This window comes from Panicum virgatum, chromosome 4N, assembly GCF_016808335.1.
Source record: "Panicum virgatum strain AP13 chromosome 4N, P.virgatum_v5, whole genome shotgun sequence".
Classification (NCBI taxonomy): Eukaryota; Viridiplantae; Streptophyta; class Magnoliopsida; order Poales; family Poaceae; genus Panicum; species Panicum virgatum.
In genome coordinates, this window is record NC_053148.1 from 36,786,397 (window position 1) to 36,801,719 (window position 15,323).

At 43.6% G+C, this 15,323-nt stretch overlaps 1 long non-coding RNA gene and 1 pseudogene across 4 annotated transcripts; both read right to left on the bottom strand.

Annotated features, from left to right (window-relative positions):
• Positions 1-210: 210 nt before the first annotated feature.
• Positions 211-2,925, bottom strand: LOC120670866. Of its 4 annotated transcripts, none has more exons than XR_005673409.1 (5): positions 2,717-2,925; positions 2,533-2,599; positions 2,228-2,346; positions 1,667-2,145; positions 211-1,576 (listed from the first exon to the last, which is right to left on the bottom strand). It is a non-coding gene; the product is annotated as an uncharacterized LOC120670866 (long non-coding RNA). The 4 variants fall into 4 exon arrangements; XR_005673410.1 differs by having other exon boundaries at positions 2,533-2,620; XR_005673411.1 differs by lacking the exon at positions 2,717-2,925 and having other exon boundaries at positions 211-1,097; positions 1,216-1,576; positions 2,533-2,702.
• Positions 2,926-13,100: 10,175 nt separating this feature from the next.
• LOC120669365 lies at positions 13,101-14,605 on the bottom strand (annotated as a pseudogene).
• Between the last annotated feature and the right edge of the window lie 718 nt (positions 14,606-15,323).

Sequence of the window (15,323 nt, forward strand, 5' to 3'; positions counted from 1 at the left end):
ACCGAAATAAATAGTGAGTCTTTATGATCAAATTTCTTCGGTTTTGTGATTTAAAAAATGCCCTGTAATTAAAAAAAGAGTATTTGTGATTGAACTCAAAACCTTTTCTGTCGGAAGTCCATGTACTTTATCATTCTGCACATGGCTGAATGATTTACATTCCAAAGCAGAAATGTTTATGCTTTGCTAAATTGACGTGTCAGTAAATAGTGAAATAAATGCTGCAGGAAAAGTTGGCAAATATGATCAGACAGCGAATATCTGTTGCACCAAATACTGGATTCGTCACAAGGAAAAATGTGCACTATGCTACTAGCAGGATATGGGTACCAGGCCCATATACTTTACATCCCCGCCTAGATGCTCTTGACTAGACTTCGCAAATCAATTTCCCAGAACTCAGCCATCGGAATTCTTATCAACCAAAGTGAAAGACTAGCTCTTTGCCTATGTTAGCCAGAGTTTGAGATGCTATTGGTTGTGCCCATTTCTTGAGCAAGCCTTCACCACTAGATTGTCACATGCAAGATATCCAATATCAATCAGCAAAAGAACAAACAGGTCTTTGTAAAGAAATCGACCAAAAGAATATATATAGCTAGGCAAAAAGTAGTATCACGAACCACACTGTTTTCAAGTCCAGCTTCAGAACATTTGTAAATGATTGCATTCATAAACACAGAGCACAAGTTCATTTTTCATTGACCCTATTTCTACAATCTGCTATAGTTAGTATGCTCACAGCCTCGTCTCATGGCATGGTTTGTTCGGATACAGTTTCACAAGCAGATGCTGTTGACAATGGGTAAATCTATGATCTAACATTAGTCTACACATGATGGGATAATATACCAAAATTGGTAAATCCTAATCAGTTTCAGTTGAACAGTTTCCCTAAAGAAAAATTCAGTATCAAGTGAAACATCAATTGGTCAGTAGCAAAGCCGTGCTAAAAGTATATATGGCAGCTCGTCGCCCCAAGAATCAGCACCAGGACACCCTATGGTGCTGTACACCCAATCAAAACTTTATAATCTGCTATACATGGCATCTGGCTCGTGTCTAAGCTCAGAACCACAGGACACCTCATCAATGAACTACAGAATTGCAGAGAAGTCTATCTGAATCTCAGACTCAGGATGAACTGATTATCGATAATCCAGGTGGACAGGTTCAATTAAGACTACTGCAGTCAGCAAGTCAATATGCACTAACCTTTGTGTCAATTGTGCGAGGAAAAGAAAATTTATCAGGATGCCATCACCAGCGAGGGACTTTATCTGAACTAATCAATAATAACTGGCCAGCTGAAATAACAGAGACAACATGATCTTTTTATCTATACTATACTAGCTTATTTACAGTCAATTAGTTAGGGAGCTCGTGGATATGGCATAGACGGGGATTTTGTAACCATACAGAATATATCAAATATTAATGAACATAGTAAGATAATGCAGGCACTTGCAACTGGTGGAATGTACCTTACCTTCTCCGATGCACTTCATGTCCATTTGCAAAATTCATCCGGTGCACTGTCAGCTGCAACGTAACAAGTTCTTGCCCAGCTCTTAAACTGCAATTCACAATCCAATATGAGTTCATCGGATACAAAGGAAAAAATCTAAATATTTGGATCAGCAATCAAATTTGAAGAATGACTCACTGGTAGGAAGCTGTACGTATCGGTTCTATCCCTGCACCTAATTCGGTCCGAAGAAAACTTATGATCAGGAGACAAGTGCAGCCATAAATTATTTGGGACAATTCTTTGCCATCTACGAACTACAAACTATTCATGGAATACAGCTTGGGCGCAGAAGGTTTCAGGATGCATTGCCCTTTTGATTTGGCTCAAATCAATGTTATAGCTACTTGTGGGGAACAAAAACCAGTTGAAAAGAATCATGAAGAAGGATGCAGCTAAGGTTGTCCGGCTGTCCCTTCAGGATCTCCTCCTGCAGGTCCTGAATCAGCTGATTCCTAAACTTAACTCCTTCCATCCCGGTGACCAAAACCGAGAGCCTCGATGGCCACATACTGATCAGGATTGAGCAATTGAATTCTCAATACCACATCTCCAGGGTTGCACCTAATACTAAGTCTAGTACAACATTTTCCACCATTCTTCTGACTTTGACATCCCTGGTAAAAGAAAAATGTAAATATCCTGCATTGGCATAAGAAGGGTGGGGAACGGATTCAGGGAGCGAAGACGTCGCGTCACCTGCAACCAGCCCTCCCTGATCATGGAGGGGAACCACAAACACCTCGTGGGAGCTCTCAAAGACCACCCTCCTCGTATTGATATGAATCATGTGCACTAATCTTCTTCGAGAATTCATCCTGGGTAACAAAATTGAATATAAAAAAAAAATCAAACTTTCAGGAATCAAAGGGGGGGAACGGGTTAAAGAGCACACAACAAAGCAATTGCAACTATTTACAGCCAAATTTGCGCTACTAATTTCATCATCAGATCCCCTTGAAACTAGACAAAATCAAAGAGAAAATGAACGTGAAAAAAATAACCTTGCGCAGGAGGGCTTCACGTCTCATTTATCCAGTCAAATCCACGGCGAAGGAAAAAGATAGAAACCTGCAGTCGCGTAAGAACAATCTAAAGTTCGATTAGAGTACTGGCGAATGGCGACACAACTAGGAAGTCGTTCTGCTAACGAAATTGGACGCAGGCGCAGGGGAAAGAGCTACAAACTTGGCGCCGCCAATCTTCAACGCCGCAAATCTGTCTCCAAACCCAGGCGAGATAGGGATGGAAAGATGGAAAACAGCCGACAGAATACGAGCTCGGGCCTCCATGGAACACGCAAAATCCAGCGCGGGGGGAGGGGGTTCAAGCGCAGAAGCGGGATGTCGAGCGTTGGCTTGGGGGGAGAGGGGTTGGGCACGGGGAGTCAGGTGCCGGATCTGGCGGGGGGGGGGGGGGGGGGGGGGGGGGGGGGCGGGGGGAAGCTTGTTGCCGGGTTAGACGCGAGATCGACATCGAGGGCAACGGCGGTGGCAGGGGCACTGCTGTCCTGGTCGACGGCGAGGGCAACGACGGTGTTGGGAATGCAGGGGCTGGCCAGCAGCTGGCGCCGGGCGGTGCTAGTCCCCGGATCGGCGAAGCGGTCTCAGGAAACGGATCGCGAGCCGGGGAGCGATGGGAAGAACGGAGCGGCGCCCGAATGCGTATCGCGAGCTGGTGGAAGAAAACTGCTTCGGGCACCACGGGGTGTGTGGTGGTGAGTGGGTGGGTGGGGGAGCGGAAGGAAACCGCGAGGGAAAAAAACCAGTGCGGCCTGGGGAAAATCGGCGCCGGCGCGTCCGGTTGGTTCGGGTAGGCAATACTTTATTTCATACTCAAGGTATAGAATAGACATACTATATATATAGGAAATGTAAATACAATAACTTAGCCGCAAATGGTTCATCTCATTCGTAAGTATATTTCCAATTTGAATACAATAGTTTTACGCTAGCCTTAGTACTAGTTAGAATAAAAGAGAGATAAAGATAGACCTCCCTGTCCCTGCCAAGATCATTTCGTTGCTCATAGACAAATCCAGACCAGCTACGGACATCAAGCTTAGTCCTCGTTCTGCTGATCTGCGCCGTCGTCAGGCAATCAACCTGCTTCCTATGGCCTTCAACTATAGCTGATACGACATCTGAAATGCAGCAAAAACTGTACAAAAAGAGAACTTATGCTTGATCTGAAATGCAGCACAAAGATCACCTCAATGGGATGCATTGCTATGTTGTGATTCCTAACTAGTATATCTTTACTCAAGAGGAAAAAGTTATATTTGCACCAATGAGTGTTTCCAATATTTAAGAAAGAACACTGATAGCATGAGCTAATGGCAAACTGAAAATACATTAGCATACAGTATAGCTCTGGGAAATAAGTAGCTTAATATGCATATAAATCGGGGCTGGATTTAATATGAAATTAAGCAAATGATGTGACACAATCACCTCTGCCTCAAGTTTTGACAGAAAAATGAGCACTGCAAAGTTCAGGAATAATTTCCAAATGTTAAAGAGCTCAAAAATAAATAATCTGCAATGTTTGTACCGCAAGATTTTGTACTAAGACAACCATATCTTGTAACAATCAGCAATCTCAAATCTGAAATATCAATGCCTACATATACAGATAAAGTGGTACCACAATATGCCTAAAGTCTAATAGGTGCAATCTAAGAAGAGATATTGTCAGGATTTCATAAAACTAACCACAGGTAGTTTGATAGATATATTAGTACTACATTTTTCCTAAAGTCTAATAGGTGCAATCTAATAGGTGATACTGAAAGGATTTCGATAAACTAATCAAATATAGTTCAGTAAGAAAACCATGGAATCGACACTCTGATCTAGCCTTTACTGCATAACTTGAACTTGTAATTAAAAAATATAAATATAAATATCAATATCAATATCAAGAAGGCTGTAGTTTGCCGTACCCATCTAATGCACGAGCGAAAATAAAATTATCAGGAGGATCACAGTTGGAAATGAAAACGAACCAGCACCTGATGTTTCACAAGAAGATGTGGCCCTAGGCTCCTGGCGTTTAGCACTTGGACCGAAGGTGCTCTGCAGGGCCTGTTCAGGTTGAAGCCAGCAAAGATTGGGGGCCTCATGGCACGTTGTTGCAAGTATGCTCGTTGCCACAGCTCGTTAATTGGTAATTGGCATCGGCACCAGGGTCGATCCAGTTGACCCAGCAGTGAAACCATGCCACCACATAAGGGAGTAAAATAGCAGATATTGGAAAATAAATCCCAACCAATAATTGAGAGATTTGGCTTCAGTGAATGATAATCCCAGCCAATCCATCTCTACAAGAATCTTTGATCTGCACACAAGAGGAATAATAGAATGGGAAATAGGCTCGCCGCTCGCAGAGCATCCACTGGAGAGGCTGTCCCTGGCGGTAGTCATTAATGGGTCAAGAGATTGCTTGAACAGGTTAGTGATGCAGTTTGGATGCAGGATCTATCATTAATGCATCAACACCATGATTTGTTTAATTTGAAATCTTAGTATAGGTTGACAACAGCTACTGGCGAGCTCAGACGCCGATGGCAGGCCTCACAATTCGTGAAACAAGAAGTCCATCATGTATATCACTAATACACCACATAGTATGCTGCAAAGAAGCAAAGCATACTCCTATCATGTCCTAATAGAAGAACTCCCATCTCTACTAATGTCTGTGCATATCTGTCAGCAGTTAGATGTGGAAAAAGAAACTTGAGGTCCGTCTCTGTAAGCTTCGACATGGCATCCAGATATTCACCTAAGGTTATGTGGCAGATAGAGGACAGGGCAGCATCAGCATTCACAGAACAGTGGTATTCAAATAAAAATTAGTACGCGTTACTGGGAAAGAGGTCTAGCTACTACCCTTCAAACACCTTACCCCTTTCAGCTGGACACACATGAAGATGCTGAACTGCCAAATCATCATAAAATAGTTGAACTGTCAACAGACAAGGCTGCATTAAGACAAACAAACTATTGATGCTTACCCCCTCCAGGGTAAGCTGAATCAAATCCAAGAATGATGTAAACTGACTGAAGAGCTATATATGAACAACCGAGCTGTGTCATGTTAAGAACTACATATGATCAAGTCAGATCCTTCATGCAGTGAACTTTCATTTGCATACAGATGTAGCTACACTTAAGGTTATATATAAATAAAAATCTAGCCTACTCCCCGATTACTAATTTGAAAGATTTTGGCTTCAGTTGAAAGATTGCAAGCACCTTTATTTATCAAGTCTGATATATTCTCCATCGGTAATGCAAACAAGAATTAAAGACATAAGGTCAGTGCGTTGATAAGGCATGAAGAGTCCAAATTTAGTAGAGGTATTAATCTGTAGTTATGTTCTGTTGCCATAAAGCAGAAATACATATGTGGTGATTAGAAGCATTAAGTCATGTTCAAAATACTTTCTAGTAGGATACAATTGACGAGTAATTCATAGAATTTCTGGTGCAGAGCAAATAGCCCGGAATGTTTGGAGTAAAAATCGAACAAGGCACACGATGACACGAATAAATTGTAATACAGTAAAAGTGTCATTACATCAGATTATCAGTAGTTCCGTAGCAAAAGCACATTGAAAACATGTTTTCTTTCATCCCAATGAACTCTAGAACTTGGACAATTTGTGAAGTGGAGAATGGTGTCAGTCTTTAAAACTGGTATAAAAAACTTGAAGCCTTGTGCTGCTAAAGTATAGGATTGAGAAAATTAAAGGAATGTCCCTCTGCATCACCTTATTAGACAAAGCACAGAGTACATATGCGATCAAGTTCTTAGTACCTAATCAGCATGTCTCCACACGTACCTCCTTATCATGAGGATAGTTCAATTGCTTTCTTAATTTACTTTAGTGACATCCTTAGTATTCAGACTGATTTTTCTTCAAATGATTCAATCTATCGATATGGTTTATTTCTTCAAAAAATTACTGCAATATCTAACTTTCTGAATTCTGAGTAACTGAAAATTTACTAAATCATCTATCCATAGCCTACAAATGCATAAAGTTTGCTTCATTCAGGGCCCTCCTCCTCCCCTGCCAAAATCCTAGATCAGGATTAGCAGATCTAGATGAACAGGGTATTTGGAAGAATGGGAAGGGGCGTTGCAAGGAGGAGTTGGAGGAGGGAGGGCTGGAAGAGTTTGTACCTAGATTTGCCACCGACGCTGGAGGAGGTCGCGAGGAGCACGAGCAGCGTCGAGCTGCGCAGGAGGACGAAGCCCCGTCGGGAGGAGGGGCGCCGGTAGGAGGAGCGAGGAGGGTGCGGTGCCGGGAGGAGGGAGTCCCGTCGGGAGGAGGGTGCAGCGTCGAGCGCACCGGGAAGATGAGCGCGGCGTCGCGTGCCGCGGGAGGGTGGTGCGGTGCAGTGATTCGTCGGGGTGAGGGAGCTGCGACGGCAGGGTGGTGCGGGCGTGGGCGGTTTTGGGGTGCTAAACCCGTCGTGGGAGTGGGTGGGTGGGTGGGGGTGAGCGGCGCGCGACGCAGACCGGGGCGAGGCCAGGCAGGCAAAACCGGGTGCGTGGGGAGGTCCGGTCGGATGTTTGGGTGGATGGCTCGGGTATGAAATACCGTATTTCATACTCAGGGTACCCAATAAACCTACTATATATTATATATATTAGTGTATTACGAGCGCCCATGCCCGCGGCAAAAAACAGTGCTTCAAAAGTTGTTGCTGACAGAAAGAAGAATATGATTATGATATGAAACTGTATTATATCATAGACTAAAGTCATATCAACGAAATAGCCATTAGTCTGCGTATATTACACGGGGCTTTGGGACTGTAAATAATACTACTCTAAAGTTTGCGTTCTTGAGGTCAATGCACGCGGTGCATGTCTTAATTTTATGTTACCCTCCATCTATGCACATTTAGAAAAGAATGTGAACAAAGTTGTATGATATCTAGACATAGCATATCGTGAAGAGCAAGAACAAAAAATCCGACTTCCACAATACAGGCGACAAAAGAAGAAGAAAGACGGAGAGGACGGCAGGAAGGCCAACTTACCCCAGACTGAAGGGAAAAACATCAGCAAAGAGGGTCAGTGAATCATATTTAGAGTGTGTTTAGATCATTTTGGCAAAAAATTTGAAAGAGAATCTTGCTAATTTAGAGTATTAAATAAAGTTTATTTACTAATTTTTTTTCACGGATGCATTGTAAATCGCGAGACGAATCTAATGAGACTAATTAATCTATAATTAGTCCATAATTAGTAGATTGTTACTCTCATTAGATTCGTCTCGCGATTTACAACCCATCCATACAAAAAGTTTTGTAAATAAATTTTATTTAATAGGTCATATATATTTTGAAATATTAGATGTGATGTTATTTGTGTAAAAATTTAAAATCCAAACAAACCCTTATCCCAAGATACTCGCAAGCAACAGCCACGGCGAAACAACATGCAACAGCACCACCACAACAGGACGACGCCATGCCACGCGGCTTTCCCAAGGCGCCGCATGCGTCGGGGGCAGCGCCGCAGCGCAAAACAGCCAGGCAGGCACCTGCGTGTCCTGCACGAACTGCTTGAGCCGAGCGAGGCAAACCACCAGATGAGCATCGCACGGCGCAATGATTTCCGGGCGACGTGGCCGGGCTGGCCCCGCGCCTGCCCCGGGCGGTTTGTTACTTTACGAGTGCAGTGCGCGCGCCACTGCGCGCGTAAACTGTTCGCTTGATTCCGTTTGGCAATATGTTTTAGTTTGGATTGAATAAATTGAGTTTTAGTGGAGTAATCCGAAGTGGATAGTATATGTATTTGTTGTACAGAGCTATGTAGAAGAACTTGAATCTATACATAATTTTAGCTTTATGTGATCTACCAGAATGGCTATAGCCTACAGTATGATATCACGCGAAAAACTTTCTAAAAATCCGTTCATATGGCCCTATTTTGTTTCTAAATTAGAGGAACACAAGAACACAGTGGTGGAAACAGTTATTGTAATATGAAGCCTGCAAAATATGGTACACTAAAGAGCAAACCAAGATGAGAAACTATGTCCTGGCCTCCTGGGAACAAAATGCTTACTTTTTTTTTTGAGGGCAGAACAAAATGCTTACTTACTAAAGGCTGGATCTTCTTGTATGAGACTCCATGGTAATGCACATTTACTTCACTAAAATGATGACTACATTGCAAAAATAATGACAATTTCATTAGCTCCAGAATAGAATTTGACAATATAGTCTGTATATTCTGTATTTCTCATGTAGAATTTGTACTGCAAAAAAAGAATCTTTACTACAAAAAAGACATCAAGCCACTTGCAAGCCTCTAAATCATTTGTGCTGAGCTCCTTTTATCAGTACAAAGAAAGGCAAGCTCAGTTTGATCATGAAGCACCAAGGTAACTTGGAAACATGCATAGGACATTGAACTTAGCACTATGGTGCCAGTACTGAACATAGTATAGACGTACAGTCTAAGATTGATTACGCTGAAAGTTGTAGCAAGTTTATTCGAACAAATAGTTGTAGCATGCCACTGAAAGTGAAGGCAGGAGGTGAGTCTCCAGGTACAGCTTTTCCATAATCTCCAGGAAGCTCGCAAGTCTCTCCCATGGCCGTGGCCAGCCACGCCCGGCTCCCCACCTCGCCTCCACGAATCACTCCGCGTCACCTCCGCAATGTGCCATCTCAGACGGCCGTGGCAATGAACTGGAGGAGCGCCATCGAGTTCATCATCGTCGTCGAACCCGTCTGATCTGAAGTCCGAACCCGGTCGCCGCCGAAGCTCCTGCCGCCTGGTGCTCTTCTCCTTCCCTGCAAGCTTCCTCGTAAGAGCAAATAACACAGCAAACCTGCAGCTGCACGGCGGCTACTTTTCCCCAACTCCAAATCGCCAGCAATCAGCTCCTCCTGCCCCTCCCTCCTCCCTCCAATCGGCAACCACCTAATCCAAGCAGCCCGTAGCGATCTATCTCCCTGCACAATTCAGCAATACATTCCCTCTCTTCCCTGTTCGTCTTCTTCGCCGAAGCCTTAATCCATGTCCACAGGAGGTGCATCACATGTACCGCGAGTGTGAGCAGCCGTACGCACGGGTGGGAGGAGATGAGGGAGGCGCGGCGGCGCGGATGGCACGGCGCGGCCGCACCGCTCGCGCCGAGGAGTGCCGGCGCGTGGCGGCCCGGTGGCCTGCGGTTACCCGGCGAGAGGCGCGGCAGCGCGGTGGGTCGACGCGGCTGCCTGGCAGGCAGCTCGCCGCGGTGCGGCAGCGCGGACAGCACGGCGTGGCCGCGCCGCTCGCCCCGAGGAGGAGCGCGCGGGTCGACGCGGCTGCCTTGCAGGCAGCTCGCCACGGTGCGGCAGCAGGGACAGCACGGCGTGGCCGCGCCGCTCGCCCCGAGGAGGAGCGCGGCCGCGCCCGGTGACCCGGGAGGAGCCGCGGCGGCGAGGTTCAGCGCGGCTGCTCGGCGGGCAGCGTAGCTGCGGCTCCTCCTCCTCCGTTCTCCTACTCCGCGGCGGCCCTGCGGGTAGCGCCGCGGCACGCCGCCGGACGGCGCGTGGGTGCGCGCCGCGTATCGGAGCCGCGGTTGGCGGCCGCATCTACAGGCCACGCATCAAGCCGCCGACCGACGGGGCTGCAGCTGCTGGCTGCTGGTCGCTAGCCTCCGCCGCGTGGTGGGGGCGTCCGGCGGAGCGCCGTCTCGATAGTTTTTTTTTTTGAGCAGGCCGTCTCGATAGTTGGCGAGGAAGAAAGCTCTCCACGGGGGAGATATTTATCGGAATAGTAACACAAGGGTGGAGTGAATGTGCACCGTAGATCTATCATCGGATGGAGCAAATCTTTTTGGCCGACGTGGATGCCCTGAGCTGCCGCCGACCGTCGGGGCATTGGGCGGAGCGCCGTCTCGATAGTTTTTTTTTTTTGAGCAGGCCGTCTCGATAGTTGGCGAGGAAGAAAGCTCTCCACGGGGGAGATATTTATCGGAATAGTAACACAAGGGTGGAGTGAATGTGCACCGTAGATCTATCATCGGATGGAGCAAATCTTTTTGGCCGACGTGGATGCCCTGAGCTGCCGCCGACCGTCGGGGCATTGACATATAGAAATTATTAGGACTAGTTTGGCAGCAGTGCCAATTAACCCAGGGAACAAAACCTCCAAGGGGGATTTTTGTGGCATATTTAAGGCTGTTCGGCTGATCGGTTTGTCTCGGCTTATTTTCTCTTACATAATACTATTCATTCTACCAGCCAAACACTATTCATCAAATCAGCCGAACATCCTCTAAATCCCCATGATTTCCCTGGGTGCTCTTCCCCCCTCCCTGTTGCTGTTTGGCAGCAAAGAAAGAGATCACAGGGAGACTAGAAAGTTCAAAGACGAATAGCTAGAAAACTAACTGCTAACACCCAACACGAGCATGTGTTGGTCTAACACTGTTGGCGTCATTTGCTACGCTTAGGCCATTTACTTCTAAACAAGCTCATGCATGGCAAAATTACAAAGCTTCAAAAGATCAAGAAAAATTCAGAAAAAAATAATTGCGCCCACATCACTGTCTCTCAAATACACAACTAAGGTCCACAAGAAGAAAATAGAGGCACCGTTCATCTGTAATCTGTTCATCATGAAAATTAAATAGACAACGAAGGTTGAGCATTTGAGCTCCTGCACCACTACTGTTCTCATTTTTCTAATTCATCTGCAAGGCAAGAACATCAGCCTCTAAAGAAGTCTCATTGCTGGTAGCTGTTTAATGATAAACCCTCTTCCATCAACCAGTGTGTACACAAGGCCTACAGACTCATAGGGCCACAACAAAATTAAGACAGTAGGAAGAACTCAAGCACTACTATCTGTCATTTCAAAGTCACGAGTAACACTATAACAAACTTTCACCAATCTGCATTTGTTCCACTCCTGGCACAAAATAACTTCAACCATCTATGCACCATTTCCGGCAAGCGCTCTGTAAAGTAACACAAAGTAAGTTTACTTTAATTACCAAAGCACCGGTAAAGAACTAATGACACAGCTTCAAACCACCACCATGCATACCAATATTACTTCTCTAAACACAAAATATAACAGTTATGCATTCAACTAATTAAATGCAACTGAACTGAATGTGCATATAGAAGATTTATCACCACATCTGAACTGAATATGTATAAACAACCTTTACCATGGAGATAAATGAACAGGTACATATATACAGATGCTAACAGGCTCAAAGCGACATACTTGATTTTTCTCTTTAGCCAAATTAGTCGAACATCAGGATTTTTGGTCTTCATGAATACTTCTCTATTTGTATCAGATTCAAAGAGCTCCACAACATATGACTTCTCCTCATTTGTTAATCATTCATAGAATCCACTTGATCAGCACACTTCTCAAAACAAAATTTCTCAGCACGCTTTTTCTTTTCATTCAGAGCTTCCAAAGTTTTGCTTGTTTGGCTCTTTTTGAACTCCACATAATCCTCGAGAGCAGAGCCAATGTGACTTTGCTTACGCTTTTTCCCACTTCCACCTTCACTTGCAGCAGAACTTGAGGTCCCTTGGCCATCAAAACTTGAAGCATCAGTTGGAGTAACCATAGGAGCAGCAGCAGCAGTTGGAGCGGCCATAGGAGCAACAGTTGGAGCAGCCATAAGAGCATTAGAAAGAGGATCCTTTTGCTGAATTGAAGTGAAGTTTAGATCCCCTGTGGCAATACTTCCTGTACAAACGAAGTATAATTACTATCATATTAGGTGCTGAAAATAATAGAATATTTGGTAAGAGTGCCATATTAGGTCCTAAAAACAACATATTAAGTGCTGAAATACAGATTAGGTCACAGAACTTCACCTTCGTATAGTGCTTCCAATTGGTAAAAGAGGGGGAATGGCTTTTTGAGAAACTTCGCTACTTTCGGATGGTTCTATTGAATGCAATAAAAAAGTATAATTAGTTCATCAAGTATAACATAAGCATTAGTTATGTTTTACATAGGGTCCAAATGGCTTACCTTAATTAACTTGTCCCAGATTTTTGGTTCAGCTAGTATCATACACAAAGATTCATTCCAGCCACAACCACTTCCCCTTTTGCATCTCTTAGTGCCTTGTAGCTACCTTTAAGCTCCTTCTCTTTTTCTTGTATTTGTTGCTTTGTGAAGTGAGGTATGGGAAACCTCTCATTGAACTTGGTTGTGATAATCCTCCATTCTTCTATTGCCCAACCATTCTGACCTATATATTTTGGGTTATCCTTATATACATGTAATATTTCAACAAGACCTTTCTCGTATGTGGAGTTCCAAGCTGCCCTTGAAGCATCTCCTGACATGCCTGCATTTCCCAAAATATATCCAATTGCATTAGTCATATCCAAAGATGTTCAGATGAAGTTAAACACTCCCTGGAACAGAAGTAAAACAGTATGAACAGAATTGAAAAACTAATAGTAGCATTATGAATATATAATAATGTCTTACACAGTACACATAGAGTATGTTACATTCCATATAAAATAATAGTATTAAATTACATTACAAGAACCACACAGAAGATCAACTAATTATTGTATGTTGCCCACATCTGATGGGCAATTTGGTCTCGCAAGGTGTTTCCATCATTTGATTCCACCTCATTTGGGTACTCCTCATCATCCTCTAGTAGCTCAACATAATCAGATGGGTCAATATTGTCTTGTTGGTGATCCAGCCACCCTTCATCACCATTATGGCCTCTAATGATATTGTGAAATACTGCTGCTGCTGCTGCTGCTGCTGGAATTTTAATTTGATTTTCAATGGGATGGAAAGTCCCCACTTTCAGAATTGGAAATCGCTTTTTCAGCACGCCAAAAGCCCTTTCAATGTGATTACGGAGTTGCGCATGGCGATGATTGAATAATTCTTTATAGTTTGAATATGATCTTTGCCTCCTGAACTCGCTGAGGTGGTATCTAACTCCTCTGTACGAAGCAATGAACGAGGGTGTATTTGCATATCCAGCATCAACAAGATAGAACTTCCCCGCCGGCACATGAAAGCCCTTACTACGAGCAGACCGTAGAACTCCTGCATCAGATGCAGATCCCTCCCATCCACATGATATGAAAGTGAATTTCAGATCAAAATCACAAGCGCACATCACGTTTTGTGATAATGTTCCTTTCCTGTTTCTATAAGGAGGTGCCTTTTCTTGTGCAATGGTGATAGGGACGTGAGTGCCATCTATAGCACCAATGCAGTTCTGCATTAAAAAAAATGAAACCAAGGAATGAGTGTTGGAATCATGTGTTGTGCAGTTATGATTAGGCCAAGTATCTAGTACCTATGACTAACCTGGAAGAAAGGCATATATCGAGGGTCGGACGCAATCTTGACATGTGTTTGGTATACATCTGGAAGCTTCAGAAATTTATGAGTAAAGGCTGGAATTATATCGAAGAACTCTGTAATCTTCCTATGTATAGTCTCACCACTATGTTGGAATCTCTTTTTTAGCCTCTCGGTGCTCGCATTGTGAGAGAGCATGAACATAAACATTGCAAACTGCTCTTCAATCGTAACACCGCGTGTGTCACGTAATAGATTCTCCACTCTAAGAAAGTGTACTATAGCTCTAAAAATCTCAGACTCCATCCTAAAGTCCACTTTACACCACCTCTCATGACCTTCTAAGACTTCTTTGACATATTTTGGACCGGTCAAAATTGAGGTGTGCTATGGCTCTTTTTTATCATACATGGCCAATTGAAGTGCAGGGACTAGAACTAGAAATAATTCATCATCCTCTTCTTCTTCCTCTAACATGAATCTCCTAACTTCCTCATCCCAAGAGTCCATGATCTAGTATATAGATAATATTATTTAGTAAAGCCTAAAAAAACAGAACAATATTGCTGATATACAAAATAATTCATAAACTTGAAAATAATCACTGCTATATGTAATATAGTTATAAAATAAGATAGTGAAAATAATCACTGATAGCACAATATGAGATCACACAGCCACAAGATAATGAGATGATAATACCAAACAGTGCAGCACATAGCACTAGCACTACTAAAATGATCCAGGAAATTTTACGGCACATAACACTAGCACATCTACAAAATTCCAGATGTCAGGCAACTTCTGGACCCAGCACAAATGAGAAAATCGGATGCCTAGCATATATACTGCTCAAAAGATGCTGCTGCTGCTGATATATATATACTATTTATTATTACACAATCTGAAACCAGGAGAGACCTGGTCTCCACCAACCTGAGCCTTCTCCTATGATGAGTCCTTATCCCCACCAGTGAGAAAGTTATCCTATCTATATCTTATATATATAAACCATGACTGATCACTTGTTTGTATATATTTTAATTAATTACTTGATAAAGTTTTTAACTACACAGCCTGCAAAATGCTAGTAAAGTTTGCTAAAGAGAGAAGTGGCCCTATAAAAATCATGATTTTTAACTACACTGCCTGCAAAAATCTTGATAAATTCGTGATGAAAATATGTTGATAGCTAAATCATAGCAGTTGTTTACTAGTACAAGCTAGCAAACACTAGGCTTGGAAAAATGCTTGGCCTTATAAAAAAAAGCAGCAGCTTATATTATCCAGTGGAGAAGAAAAGTCGCAGGAACGGGACCAAACCGGAAGCTTGGCCTTTATTGCAAGCGCTGTACTACTATAAGCTAGCTACAGCATCCATGGAAATCACAACTACTCGAAACTGCAAGAACGGAAAGCTACTCCTACTAATGATGAACTCGCATCGGTGCAT